General features: G+C 41.4%; 1 protein-coding gene across 1 annotated transcript in view; it reads left to right on the top strand.

Annotated features, from left to right (window-relative positions):
* Window positions 1-15,750, top strand: part of LOC121925147 (disks large homolog 2-like) — a 1,073,267-nt gene that overhangs the window by 964,328 nt on the left and 93,189 nt on the right. The window lies entirely within an intron of this gene.

Genomic DNA, 15,750 nt, shown 5'->3' with positions numbered 1-15,750 from the left:
GATGATGATTTGGAGAAATATTCCATCATGCAAGTTCATATCTACAGTCTGTGGTAGTAAAGCCCAAATCAAAGTCATCCCATCTATTAGGAGGAAAAGAGGTGTTCCCAGTATAGAACAGATGTGGAAAGTGCTCAGCGTAAAATTGTGGCAGGCCATTACATCATGGTATATAATCTGTGACAGGACTTTATCACAAGAGGCTAGCATACAGGAATTACAACAAGATAATAGCATGCTTGGCAGGTACTCATTTATTTGTTCATTTGATTTCATTTGATTTCTGGGATGCCTTTCTCCCAGAAAGGGACCCAAGGCAGCTGAGAAGTAAAAACATTTTAAAAGTATACAATAAATGCTTTTAAAAACCAACAGTTAAAATCAACTAACTAAAAACAGCATGAAAGTTATAGTTTTTTGTGGGTTTTTCAGGCTATGTGACCATGTTCTAGAAGAGTTTATTCCTGATGTTTCACCAGCATCTGTGGCTGGCACCTACAGAGAATGCTGGCATGGAAGACAGTTGGGTACACACACACACACACACACACACACACACACACACACACACTGTGTGACCCTGGGTAGGGAGAAGTGATTATTCTTGATGTTTTGCCAGCATCTGTGGCTGGTATCTTCAGAGATGCCAGCCACAGATATTTGTGAAACATTAGGAATAAACTTTTCTAGAACATGGCCACATAGCCTGAAAAACCCACAAAAAACTACAATCAATTCTTTTTGTTTATATTAAGACTCACAACCCTACCTCTGATGGAACCCCTCTCCAGTCTGATCCTGGAGTTCCATCACTTGCCATCGATTTTACCCTCAAATCCATGCCTAGATCTGGTACTTGGGCCTCAAAGTGACTCCTATTCTGGGCTGTGTGGATCAGTGGTTTCAGTCTGGTAAAGTGTGACCAGTTGTTCTTAATAATTATTAGATTGTTGTTGCTATTGTGTACCTTCAAGTCATTCCAATTTATGGCAACCCTAAGGCGCCCGTATCATGTGGTTTTCTTGGCAAGAACTGTTCAGACGAGGTTTACCATTGCCTTCCTATGAGGCTGAGACAGTATGATTTGCCCAAGATCACCCAGTGGATTCCTATGGCCGAAGGGGGGATTCAGACTCTGATCTCCAGAGTCGTAGACCAGTGGTCAAACCACTACACCACACTGACTTTCACAATTACGTATTAGATAAAACTCAAATATTCAGGCAGAGATGTAGAAAAGACAAACAGGAAAGTCTTGTTATATTAACAAAATTACACATCTAGCTTTAGGCTGGATCCACACAAAGTACACAGTAACAGTTCAGTTTCAGGCAAAGTAACACTTCATCCTGAACTCTCTCCTCATCCTGAGCTCCCATTAAACCCAGTTCAGATCTCCTCTGTTCCCTTCTTCCTAATGGCCATATCTCTCTTTCCTACTGGCCCTTTCTCTATCTCTGACTGGACCTATCTAACTCTTTATCGTACAAGCCCTTGGTTTTTATTTTTGTGCCCTCATGGACCTCCCCATAGCATTCTGAAGGCTGCGACTAGCAGCCAGTACTCAGGCTTTCCCAGCATCTAACTTCATATGGGATAATTATCCCATTATTGGTTTCTTTCCCAGGGCATTCATCTGATTTATATGTACTCAGGTTGCAATATACAGGTAGCAGCAAACACACACACACAAAAAAATTGTGGTGGCTGTTGTCAAAGTAAGGTTAATATGGTATCACGAATCTTAGGGTGCTTCTACAATGTAGAAATAATGCAGTTTTACACCACTTTCAATGCTGCAACTCCATATGGAATCCTGGGATTTGTAGTTTTACAAGGTCTTTAGCCTTCTCTGCCAAAGAATGTTGGTGTCTCCCAAAACTATAAATCCCAGGATTCTTTAGGATGGAGCCATGACAGTGAAAGTGGTGTTAACTTCTTTATTTCTACAATGCAGATGTACATTTAGTGAAGGTTTTCCCTCCAATGTTTGCATATTAATTTTAGTTGTGCTGTAGGGTATAGCTCCAGGGACAGGGATAAGTCATTGCCTTTCCAAGCATGAATTTGTATTCTGTCCTTAAATTTCTAGCATTCTGGTATGTCAGACATTGAAAATCATTCACACCTATATTTGCTGTGCTTACATTCCTTTGGTAATGTTCCCTGACCCTTTTCTATGGATGCCTAAACTATATTTCTAAATGCTCTGCAGACAGAAAATTTCATTATGGGGGCTGTATTCTTATTTGGCAGGCAAGGCTCTCATTTTGCCTTCGTCTGTAGCTATACCTCTTTCTTTATATTTGATATAAGTTGCAGCTGATGTATTTTTTTCCCTTGATTTTGTTTTAGTGTGACAATTTTATTTCTTGAGAGTCTGCATGATAGATTACTTGCAAAGGCATATGACTGATGTGAGGAAAGAGGCTTTACTCAAAACCTCTTCATCCTAATAGGTCAAGTTATTGCCAGGGGAAATGTCTTCACTTTGTGACAGAGTTCCATCAACTGATGGGATTGTTTCAGAAGTTTTCTCCCCACTGCATTTGATTATTAGAGATTTTGCACAATACTGTGTGACTTTTCACATTTGGGGACTTTTTTTGAAAAAGAAATTCAATTGCACACAGGAAAAAAACATGCCACATGGACTAGAATCCTTTATCACGTTGTACATTATGTAACTTTACATACATTTAGTTTCATAGCAGAGATTATAAGGAACACTAGTATGCAAAGGGATCTTGGAGCACCTTTGAGACTGAGCAAAAGAAGCTGTGGCATAAGTTTTCCTAGACTTGGGTGGTGTACAGACCGCCCCTTTGGGGCAGCCTACACCCGCCCCTTTCCCCAACGGATTGGAGCCTCAGCTGCCACAGTGGCAGCCCTGAGACCCCGATCTGCTGCTTTCCAGGCCGCTTCCCCACGGTCTGGAAAGGGGTGTCCTTGGGGCTTCATGCCCCAAGGACACCCCAACAGCAGTGGAGAAAGGCAGAAAGGGGCCATTTGATCCCTTTCTCCTTTGTGTAAAGGCTGTGCCAGCGACACAAACAAAGGAAGGAGCTCCCTTTCACCACAGGCGCCCTTCAGCGGCACCAAGACATCACGTCTGCGTGTCCCATTTGGAGGTGACGCAGCCATGACATCGTAATGGCGGTGCCCATTCTACATGGGCGCCGCCATTACAACGTACTAGAGCTTCTGGAAAGGCAACCCTAGTACACATGCAGGCCAGCGCAAAGCGCCGGTCTGTACAATGCCTTGGTTTACTTCTTCAGATGCATGTACTGCATGTAGTGCAGTGCATGTAGATGCACCTGAGGAAGTAAACCAAGTCTACAAAACACATGCTACAACCTCTTTCAATCAGTTAGTCCCAAAGGTTCTACAAGATCCTTTCGCATACTGATAATGCAGACAAGCACTGCTATGTCTCTGAATTTTAAGGGCTTGTCTACGCTTGCCAGAATACTCTGAGCTGCCCCTGAAGTATTCTGACTCTCACATCCCCCTCAAATTCACCCCCTTACCTGTAGAAATGATGGACTGCTCTGGTCCCTGTGAGCTGGCCAGTGTCACTGCTATGGATACTAGTTGCTCTGAGATCAGAACATCGTGTCCAGCCACAGGGGGACCAGCAGCTGCCTGTTGCTACCCTTCATTGCCACATCTTTCTTCATGCTTTCAGAAAACCTAGAGCAAAAAGTACATTTTTAAAATGTGGGATAAGGGGTGAAAACCCTAAATTGGGTCCAGCCCAGTACTGGTTTGAAGTTTTGGGGTTGTGTGGTATAAACATCACACCTCCTGTCTGGGGGGAATTTGAGAATATAGAACTAATGTAGACTAATATAGACAAGACCTAAAGAACACTGCAAGGATGCATAACAGGACACTAGCAAGAGTGTCTCCCAATGTACATTGACACTCCCTAACCAATGTACTCATGCACAACAGGACTCATGGACAGTGGACTCAATGCACATTGTCCCATTGTGCATCAGTCACTTTGATGACTCCCTCACAACGTACCATAGCAGCAGCCCTTTAATGGATACAGACATTACAGAACTGTCTGATTCTAATTCCCACAGATGCAAGTTTACTTACAAACATGTAAGTCCCCAACAGAATTCTGGTCATGGTGGGTTTTTATTTTTCCCCAAACATTAGCGGGAGGAAGCTTGTAGCAGTTGCCCATTTCCCCCTCCCCATTTTTATTAAGCACACGAAATATTTTGAGTATTTGTTAAAATCCCTACTCCCACTTTATGTGTCTTGGATTTGCCCATGGTACTCTGGATATATGAAGTTGCATAGAGATTGCCACAGGTGATGGAACCCATTGGTACACAGACGCTCTCCAGTCTATAGTCAGCTTCTGGCTAGAGGGCAATAGCTCAGTCTTCATCTTCCCTCTGCCAGTTTCTACTGTCTGAGCCTCATGTGTCAATTGTTGTCTAGCCTCAGGGCTGGACTCTTGCCTTTTGAGGCATGAAGAACAAATGAAAGGTCAAGTTTGTGCCAAAGATAGAACTGGCATGGGAGCCTTTAGGGTTTTCATCAGTTTTATCCGTGCTACTTGTGGCCTGTCATTCTCTTTAGGGCTGGTTCACATAAACACAAATGATAAATACATGTATGGGCTGATGAGGCTGTCTTACAGTAAATCAGGCCATTGATTATCTTCTAGCCATGTTTGTCTGCTCTTTCCAGAGAGAGCTCTGTTGCCTAACATCCTTTAACTAAAGATTGCAAGACTGAACGTAGGTTTTTCAGTTTTTAAGATGATAGGTAAGGGGGTGTGAGAAATTAGGTCCATGGCCTGTTTGTTCCACTTGGAACAAACACAGAAATGGAGTCTGCTTGCAGTCAGAACTGATGCATTTTCAGATTATAATGCATGCTGGGGGGGGGGGAGACATATTCAGGAGCATTTGAACATTTGTATAATATGCAAACCCTCCCACAAGGAGGAGCACGTATTTCTAAACTGTGCACCAACATACTCACTAGGGCCATATATCCATTAAGACATCTATTCTGTATTTTGAAAACATGCACATACAGATGTTTACATTTCCGCCATTCTATTGAGATGTAGTACAGACAAAGAGGTAGGAAAGAGCATTGTACATATTTTTTCACAGAAATGGACTTCACAGATTTGTTGTTCCTCCCTAGCAACAGGCCATCTCTTTCATACAGCAAGGCAGTGGAAACATACCCCTGCTACTTGTATGTTTACAATATGATACAGATGCATACTTGCATATTTGGATGACAAATTGTTGTTTGTATGTATGTTTGTTCCCTTATATCCCACCTTCTTCCCAACCCTGGATCTCAAGGCAGCCTAAAAAAGATAAAATCAATCAATTAGACAATCAGTTGAAAGTACACATCATGCAAATCTAAAATATAATTAAACTATCAGTAGAATGAAATGCAATTAAAATCCTTCCCATTAAAATGGGAAAAAAATCCCAAATACAAATAATATGTTGCTGCTGTTGTTGTTCTTATTGTTGTATGCCTTCAAGTTGTTTCTGACTTATGGCAACCCTAAGGTGAATATATCACAGGATTTTCATGACACGATTTCTTCAGAGGAGGTTTGCCATTGCCTTCCCTGAGGCTGAGAGCATACGACTTGCCCAAGGTCATCTAGTGGGTCTATGGCCCATGATTAAACACCATTTTCCCATGAGCAATGTTCAAAGGCCAGCTAAAACAAAAATGTCATCACATGCCAACAAAAGAATAACAAGGAGATGCCTGTCTAACCTCTTTGGGAAGAGAGTTCTAGAGCTTGGCAGGAGCCACAGAGAAGGTCTTCCCTGTGTCCCTACCATGTTGTATGTCAGAGAGAAAGACCATCCCAGAAAGTCTCAAAACATGTTCAGGGTCATATGAAGCATATAGTCTGTCAACCTAAACCCTATAGAAATTTGTAAGTCATAACCAACCCTATGGATTGTGCCCAGAAACAGATCAGACCAGCTGTTGCAACAAGGCAGATGCATCACAGGGTCATTTAGATGCCCTTTTTTTTTTTTTTTAGTGTGACGATGTGAATCATCTCACTTATGCATTCTGGATTTCTTATTCACACTATGGAACCACATTGATGGGCATCTCTGCAAGTACGGTTGCTCACATGTGCAAGCATTCAAATAAAAATGGAATCAATTATGTGAATGCATTCAGAACACATTCAAGGCATGCAGAGTATTATCCTGGATCTATTTGCATCTATTCGCATTGGTTATTCACACTTCCAACAATGCAGATCTTTTTTATAAAAAAAAAAACTCAGGGAAAACCCCAATATTGATTATCCCAGTTTAAGTGAGTTTTTTGGCAGCCACCCCAAACTTAATTGGGTGCATTCAGGATGCATGTGAATAATGGCAATTCAACCTGGATTCAGCCTGGATTATTTTCACAATGTGAATAGCCCCACAGACATCCATTCAATCACAGTACTTGTTCAGTGCGGATGCAAGTGTTCATTAAAGAAGTGAGAAGCCAAAAAACTAATGTGTATGTGTGAACTTATCAGGAATATGCAATGAAGGAGCTTATCACATGCACTTTTGTCTCCGTTCTGGACATAGGTAGGGAACGCACATGGCTGAGTGAAAATGGAGTTTATAGCATGCTAAACTGTCAGCAAGGTGTCCCCATGCCATCGCTGACACTAACCTGTCCCTGAGCCGAGCTGAGGCATGTGGATTTTGCTGAGCCAGAAAGCTTTCTTGCTCAGCCAGAAGCTTTCCGGCTAAGCAAAGTTCATGCACATCAGCCTGGCTCGGGGATGGGTTAGGGTCAGCGATGGCATGGGGGGCACCTTGTGCAATCAGGATGGTCATTTTTCTGGTATTTCCCCAATTGTTGTTGTTGTTATTGTTGCTGTTGTGTGCCTTCAAGTCATTTCTGACTTATAGTGACATTAAGGGGGCCCTTTCATGAGGTTCTCTTGGCAAGATTTGTTCAAAGGGGTTTTGGAATTCCCCTCCTCTGAGGCTGAGAACATGTGCCTTGCCCAAGGTCACCCAGTGGGTTTTCTTGACTGAGTTGGGAATCGAACCTTGGCCTCAGAGTCACAATCCAACATGCAATTTGCTATGCCACACTGTCCCAGACAGTGTTATTTCTGAGGGACAGTCCTCTCATTTGTTTGGATGCTTCTCATCTAGTAGAGGCAAAATGAGCCCGAGAGAAGTGTGTGTGTTTGTGAGAGAAGCGTCTTTGAAGTCCACCTTCTCTCTGGTAGTTCCTCAGCCCAACCCAGCCTATGAATTCCCTTAGAAAGACAATGTCTGGCATTCTGTTAGTGACTTCAATGTGTGCAAATTCCACTATAAAAGTGGCGACACATTTTTGTCTGCTGCAGAAGTCAATATTCAGTTTATGATTGTTGTGCTGCCAAGTTTGAAAATGATGATTGAACCTCTGGTTTAAAATGCTTTTATTCCAAAGTGGGAATCATGAAGCCCTGAAAATCCCAGCAGCCCCAGCTATCATAGCCAGTGTTGAGAAATAACAGTGACAACAACAAGAGACAATGATAATTTAGATTGAGTCTCCTTTATCCAAAAAGCTTGTAACCAGATTTTTTTTTGATTGTGGAATATTTGCATATACAGAATTAAGTATCTTGGAGATAGGACCCAAGTCTAAACATGAAATTTATTTATGTGTCATGTGCACCTTATAAACATAGCCTGGAGGAAATTCTGTAAACAATATTTTAAATAATGTTGTGCATGAAACAAAATTTGTGTACACTGAACCATCAGAAGCAAAGGTGTCACTATTTCAGCCGACAATTTTGAATTTTGGATTATTTCAAATTCCAGATAAGGAAGACAGAACCGAGACCACAAGGGACATCCAGTCCATCCCCTGACTATGCAGGAAAACATAACAAAAGCACTCCCAACAACAACAACCGATGATGATGATGATTGATAATGATGATGATGATGCAATGCAGCTTACCGTTAAAAATACAATACATATAAATACATATAAAAAGATGTACATTAAAATAGGATTAAACTTTTGACAAAATTAAAATAATTTAAAACTACACTTAAAAGGATAAAATACCATGAAGATAAAAAATTATAAAACAGTTCAGTCAAACTCATACAGCATCCTCAGCCCCTTCTAGAAAAGCTTTCCATTTTGAATCCTTGCCAGATCAAAAAAGTCTTTGCCTGGCAATGAAAGGACAGCAGGGAGGGGGCCAGTCTGGCCTTCTTAGGAAGGGGGTTCCAGATTCTGGGGGAAACCACTGAGAAGGCCCTTTTTCGCATCCCAATCTGCCATGGTTATGATGGTGGAGAGAAGTTCACTAGAACTTTGAATTGTACTTGGAAATAAACTGGTAAACAGTGGAGAAAGGCTGGAAGTTGCAGTCCAAAAATATCTGGATGGCTTATTTGTTCCAACTCCTATTCAGTTAGGATTATTTTAATCAAGTATTCAGTGTTTCCCATTTCAATATGTTCTTATAGTTTTTATTTTTGTGGTGATACAGGGTTCCTACATATTGTGAGAATGCAAAGATAGTTTAGAAATAGTAGCAGTATCTGAAGACCACGTTTGGGGGGGGGGGCTCTTAAACCTCTCCTCAGCCACCATGTTCTCACTCTGAATCACCTCCTCCCCTTTTTACAATTTTACAAATTGTAGGATGGCTGTTCTTTTTCTTTTGGAGGTTAATGACATCTTTTTCTAGGGAGGCAAATGTCACATTCCGATATGCCTCACTGTGAAAAAGATACAGCGACTAAACTTGAAAATGCCATGGCAGGAACGTACGCCCAACATCTTCCAGCGGCATTTCATGGCTTTGGAGGTTTCCAATTTAGTACAAGCAAGTGAACAAATGTTTCCATTATGTCACTTCATGGTTTCTCCCGGCTCCATTGCATCCATTTGACACCATTGCCTAAAATGCCACATTTCTGTAATGAGCATGGGTTGAGAAGGGACAGGCACAGCAGGATAAGTGACGCCCTTCAGGGGATCTTTACCACACCAAAATTATATCAGTGAATTGAGAATCATGGTAAAAGGAATACCCTGTGGTCATTTCTGATCATTTTTAAATGTTTGTAGTTTTCAGCACATCATGTGTTAAGTTAAATATTGTATTTTACTCTATGTTGTACCCCCTTTAAGTCGGGTAAGAAATAATAGTAATAATAATAATAATAATAATAATAATAATAATAATAATATAATCAAAAGAAGAAGAATCAGAATAAGAAAATAAAGTTAATGAACTGAGAGCCAGCATGGTTTAGCAGTTACAGACTTGGACTTGGCCTCAGAAGTTCCACATTCAAATCCCATCTGAATCATAAAATTCATTTGCGGCATATCTACATGGGCCAATTAAATTGGTTTCCCCTTGCATTCCCCATGATCTGTCTACACAACATAGGGTCAAATCACCCATACCAGTGTGAAAAACTCGCCATTTGCTCTGGATTTTCGCAGAAAATCTGGAGCACTCCATAGTGACACTGGATGGCTGTTTTTTTTTTTGTTGTTGTTGTTGTTTTTTATATACCACTATTCCAAAGATCATAGCGGTGAACAGCAAGTAAGCTAATTAGCAAGTAAGCTAATTTGCCCCCCAACAGTCTGGGTACTCATTTTAGCGACCTCGGAAGGATGCAAGCCTGAGTCGAGCTTGGGCCCTTTTGCTGGTCTTGAACTCGCAACCTTGTGGTCTTGAGTGAATGGCTGCAGTACAGGCATTTAACCACTGCGCCACCAGGGCTCCATAAAAGGTTCTTTGAGGGGGCACTGTGCTGCCCAGCGCCACCACTGTGCTGCCCAGCGCCACCACCACTGGTACAAGTCCCTCCCTCTGAGGTCACAATAAGGTGCCCAGCCATGCAGTTGGTGCTGAACGCCTGTTTTTGACCTCAGAGGGGCTGACTCATGCCAGCAGCACTGGCCCTGGGAGCCATAGTGGGACACATCTATAGACAACCACTGCATCACTGCAGGTAATGGGAGAAATCTGAATCAGCATGGTGCCAGAGCCAGCATACTCCAGGAACAGCCCAGAGTATTTTGACCAGTGTAGAGGAGCCCTTGGTGACCTTGGGTCAGTTTCTTTCCTTTCAGAGGGAGACTGGCCTAATGCAGTTAAAGACAGGATATACGCGTCATAGATAATAAGATAGATACTAAGGGTGAATAACCTGTAACCTGTACCAAGGACAATGGAGCACTGCAAACCAGCCAGAAGCTCTGCCGTGTTCTCATAGTGACAAGGGATGTGGCCACACAGAAAGACCTAAATATCACCTGAGATATCTGGAGACCTATTGCATGGCCCTATAGATTGAAGAAGTGGAGAGAATGCCAAAGACGTGGCAGTTCTAGTTGTGAGAGCCAAGGTTGAGCAAGAGAAGACAGATGAGTTTGAGCTAGGGGAGTAATTCTATGCTAATTTCATGTGCAAAGAAAACAATATGTAATTTTGGTAATTTTTTTTCCTGCTCTGAGAAAGAATTTGAAAACAGCACAGATCTGAAGATATATTGGGATACATTTGGGATATGCTCTGTGCAAAAAGTGCATGTGTGGTTTTGGTTTTGTGCAGAAAATTCTACATTTGGAGACATATTTTTGGTGCAAAATTCAAACGAGATTTTTGTGTGTGTGTGTAGATAATATTTTCTTCACAGGAAACAGCAGTTTTTGTGCAAGGAAGGCCCATTAAAGACGGGCCTAAAAGTGCGCGCTCTGTGAGTGCTAGGGTTAGAAAGGGGCATCCTTTCTGGACGCCCCCAATCCTAGGACGCGCGGAGCACACACGAAATGGTGGCGGCCATTCCACACGGCTGCCACCATTACGATGTCACGACCGCGCCACCTCTAAATGGGGCGGTGCGGTTGTGACATAGTGGGGCCATGCGAGGGCGCATAGAGCACCCTTTCTGCAGCCCCAGAAGGAGCTCCATTTCAGAGCTCCTTCCAGGTTTGCGTCGCTGGGCGCAGTCTTTACATGAGGAGCTAGGTTTCCAGCCAAGACTGGCATAACTGGCTGAAGTTACATAGGGGAAGGTTTGGGCTGAACATTTAATGGCACCAGATTATGATAACAGCAGTACAACAGTGGCAGCAATGACTGTGCAAATGGGTATAATATCCACTTGTTGGAGGTCTTCAGACAGATGCTGGAGATCTCTCTATTGGAGATACTTTACCTTTAGATTTCCTACACCAAGCAGGGGAGTAAAATAGGTGACCAACTGTATGGTTGTCTTTCACCATTGCATGGCAAGATAATCACCATCATTATCAGAAGAGTGAGAACTACTACTACTGCTACTGTAGTGTCATTACTACTAGTAGTAGTAGTAATACGACTAATCATCATGAAGTTTATTGGTGCCTTAAAAAAACATAGCCAAATCCAGAGTTGTAATGAGTGTTCCAATAATTGTTCACTTGAGAGCAATTATTGGAGTTAGAACTAGTCTTGAAGCTACAGCTAAGGAAGAGCTGGAGCCCTAAGTGCAGCAGACACCATTCTACTTAGTTCTGGTGTTTCTAGAAGGTTGGCAGACCCAATGGAAAGCCAATAGACATGACATATTCCTATTTTCTTCAAAACAGAGTTTCCATCAGCATAGCTGTCCGAGGATGCAACTTAAACTGGCACTGTTTAGCTAGACAGTAGGTCAGTGATGGAGGAGCATTATAATATGTTATGTGGCGGAGGTCCCATCTTCAACTCCTCTCCAGTTTAAAGAATCAGGTGATGGGAAAGTCCTCTGCCCAGAACTCTGGTTGTCAGACAGAATGGACAATAGTGGAGTAGACAGATGGCCAATCTGGTATGCTTCTTTTAAAAGAGGAACACATCATAAGTTCTAATGATGAAAGTAAAGAAAAGCAATGAGGGTCAGTTTGCTGGAATGAAAAGAAACACGTTTTCCACACCATTGACTGGGAGGGGATCGAAATGGTTCAGAAAACATGCATTTTCATTGTAATGAGTAAAGGCATCTTAGAAATTCTTTCTTTAACAAATAATAGCAAAGCTCATTGGTTGAACAGAAGGCAAACCAGCATGCTTGAGTTACTTCCCTGAGGCTTAATGCATAGCTTGGGCTGTTCATTAAATGGTCCACATATTTGAGACACAGATATAATTTTGCATCCATGGCTTTCTTCCTCTCCATCTCCCCAAAAGATCATCCTCATCATTTTGTAAAGTGGTCTTCTCCCACATGTGCAACTTTAAAAACAACAACAACAACACACCACTGTCAAAAGCTGTTAGAGATTTTGTTGTTGTTGTTTTAATGGTCACTGTAATCTTTCCACCATTTGAATAATTTCCCTCTTCTGCACATTTCCTCCTCTGTCAGGGTGCCCTTGGCTGCAAAGAGGCATGATTAACTGAACACAGCAAATAGTCTGATTTTTTAAAGATAACTGTGGTCCATGATTTTGATTAGAAACATTTCATTGTATTTGGGGAAAACTGCACCTGTTTTCTACAACTGTTTCTGATATAAATCCACAGCATCTGATTGTCCTCTTGTGGAATTATATTCTTTAAGAAACTGCCAGCTCTTTGGGTGAAATAGGCATGAGCAGATGTCCTCCCCCAATTCTATTTCATTGTTGTTCAGAGGTTTGGCTCTAGCCACCCATCTGTGCCTCCTGCCTTCTGGCTGAAGTTGGAGTCTTTCTGAAATTAATTTCAGAACTGGCACATGCATTTCAGGCTCTGTAGTTCTCTCTTAACAAATTGCACATATCCACAGGTGCGCACATGGATTGAGAAGAACATGGGCTGCACACCTGTTGTTCTCAGAAGTTTTGAATTACAATTCTTATAATCCTGGATTACCACCCATTCTGACTGGGATTTACAGAAGCTTTAGTACAAAATTTTTGGAGGAAACCAGGTTGCCTACCCCCTTTAGATTAAAACAAAGGATGAAAGGGAATATACAGGCCATTGTGCTTGTTTTTAATCAGTGTGTGTATTGGCCATTTTAAGCTTAGGAGAAAGAACTTTTAGCTTTTAGACGATACAGAATTTTTTTAATGAATGGATATGTGATAGAGAATTTATTATAACAACTTTTTAAAAAATTGTTAATAAAGATTTTTTTAAAAATAAGCTTAGGAGAAAGTTAAGACATGATATGTTGAAAAATGCAGGGAGTGACTTCTAGATGTTGATTTTTTTTAAAAGGCTTTTCCTGGGCCTAAAATGATCTGAAATGGTTATGAAAATGCATCCAATTTTCCCTAAGGTCATTCTTGACAAAACAATTGATCTCCAGGGGCCACGGGGACCACAAAAATGGGCCTAGGGGTCTGCATGGGCCACATATTCCCTGCCCTGTGTATACAGCATTGCCATTTCTCTCCTTACTGGCTGATTTGATTTACATTTTGTCTTTCTCTCAGAGCTGAGACAGAAAGTAGCTTCCAACACAAATTAAAAGATGCCAGTAAAGTCTGACAAATTATACATTTTAAAATATGAACGATTAAATATACAACTAAAACTCCCATCAAAAACACCACCGTAATAATAGAATATGTAGAACATGTTACGTTTAGTATATTAATACAAAATATGCAATAATAGTTTAATAATAGGATATGATCAAATAAAATATAGTAAAATATATTTAAAAGTCCAGCATGCCCATTTTAAAACCTCAGAGGTTCACAGGCAGGCAGATGCTGAAGGCCTGCCTGGATAGTTCTTCTTCTTGTTCTTTTTTTAAGTCTTTGCTTCACTCAATGTCTGACAAATCTGCCTTGCACAGCTTATGTGGTGATCATAGATTTCAAATAAGTTTGTAGATCCGCTCTCCACCCCCCCTTCTCAGTCCAAAGCAAATGATTCCTCCACTCCCTTGACTGAGTATGCAGTGTGATCTTAATAGAAAAAGAGACAGCTGCCATCAGTCTAGTGACCTGGAATAAATTGCAGTTTCCTACAATTGCAGTTTGCTTTTGTTTCATTTCCCTTTGGAGCTACGTGCTAACACGACAGTACAGAGAGTTATAAGCACAGAGCTGGAAAAATGCAGAGGAATGAATTCTGTAGGGGGAGAAGGAATTGGAATATAGCATTTGCCTTATTGAGTCAGACCAATGGTCCACCTAGCATCATAATTCAGTCTTTCAGTCAGATGCCACAGGCCCTTTTTGGTTTTCTTAATGTCTCAAGTTGCACCAAAAGTTGCTTTCTCACTCTATCGGAAATAGTCCTTCAATTCATCACTCACATCCAGAAATTGGAAAAGTTACTTTTTGGATAACAACTTCCAGACTACCCTAATCACTGGGAGTTTTTTTTCCTTTCCCAAAAAAGTAAACATTTCAAGTCCTACTCAAATCACTTTCCAGAAAAAGTGTCCTGTTTTATCAATCCAAAATTTAAATCCCATTCTTTGTTCCAAGTGGAGTAGATATGGAGTTGGAATTATGCAGCCTACCAGAGGTTGTCCAATTGCAAGCCCCAGCCTATCCAATGGTGAATGCTAGAAGCTGCAGTGCAACCACATCTGGATGGCCACATGATTCCCAACTCTGTACTAAAGGAACCATAAAAAGAAGTATGAGAGAAACCACAAACCTGCTAGGGTGCTGACTCCTGCCATGCTCAACCATCATCCTAAAACCAGGGAAGGGGATCTAGCAGCTTTCCAAATGTTGTTGGACTACAAGCAGATCTAGCCAGCCAAGCCAGTGGTGAAGAATACAGTGGACCCTTGTTATACGCTGGGGTTTGGTTCCAAGATCCCCTGTGTATAACAAAACCCATGGATGCTCATGTCTCATTAAATATAGTGACATAGCAAAATAAATAAATAAATAAATAAATAAGGTGTCCCTATTATTATTATTATTATTATTTATATAGCACTGTAGAAAATGGAAAATGAAAAATCAAGCTTTGATATTTGAAATTTATACTTTTTTGGAACATTTTCAAACCGTGGATGCTTGAATCAATGTAAAAAAAGAAGGGCCAACTCTACTAGTCATGATAGTTCCAATTACACTTACAAGGTCCAATGATTCCCACTCCTGGAGCAGACTCATTGAACCAATTGCTCAATGACAAGCCAATGCTTTTATGAATTCCATTGATTCACATTGTCTACCCTGCTTAGGACCAGCAAGTGCAGTCAAGCCAAATTGTACATCTAAAGCAGTATCCCATTGTCAGCAACAACAAACCAGATGTCTCTGAGAAGAGACATGCAGGACATGATGGCAACACCCTTTCCCTGCTGTTTATCTGTAGTCCACATTCAGCCCCTGGACTCTATTTTTATGGCCCTTGAGGTCCCTGAGCTCCCCAAATAACTTATGGTGATCCTATCACAGAGTTGTTTTGGCAAGGTTTGTTCAGAGGGAGGCTGGGAGAGTGTGACTTAGGCTGAGCAGGGATTTGAACAAAAATTCCTCTGGCTATCAGTTTCATCTTACCAAATTACACTTGCTAGAAACGTACAGGCTGGATCCTGTTTCTGTGAAATAGTCTCACTGTATCACTCACCTTGTCACTTCAGATAGCTTTCCTCTGACATTTAGTGGTTTCTGACTCAGATACTCTCTTTCCTAACTTGTTACACTGGTTGGATTCCAATCCCATTGGCATTTCTGACTCCAGTATCATTGTCCACAGTGTATACACACAAACATCTTGAGACCCTGGAA

Source organism: Sceloporus undulatus, chromosome 3 (genome assembly GCF_019175285.1).
Source record: "Sceloporus undulatus isolate JIND9_A2432 ecotype Alabama chromosome 3, SceUnd_v1.1, whole genome shotgun sequence".
NCBI lineage: Eukaryota > Metazoa > Chordata > Lepidosauria > Squamata > Phrynosomatidae > Sceloporus > Sceloporus undulatus.
This window is presented reverse-complemented; position numbering and strand designations above follow the sequence as displayed.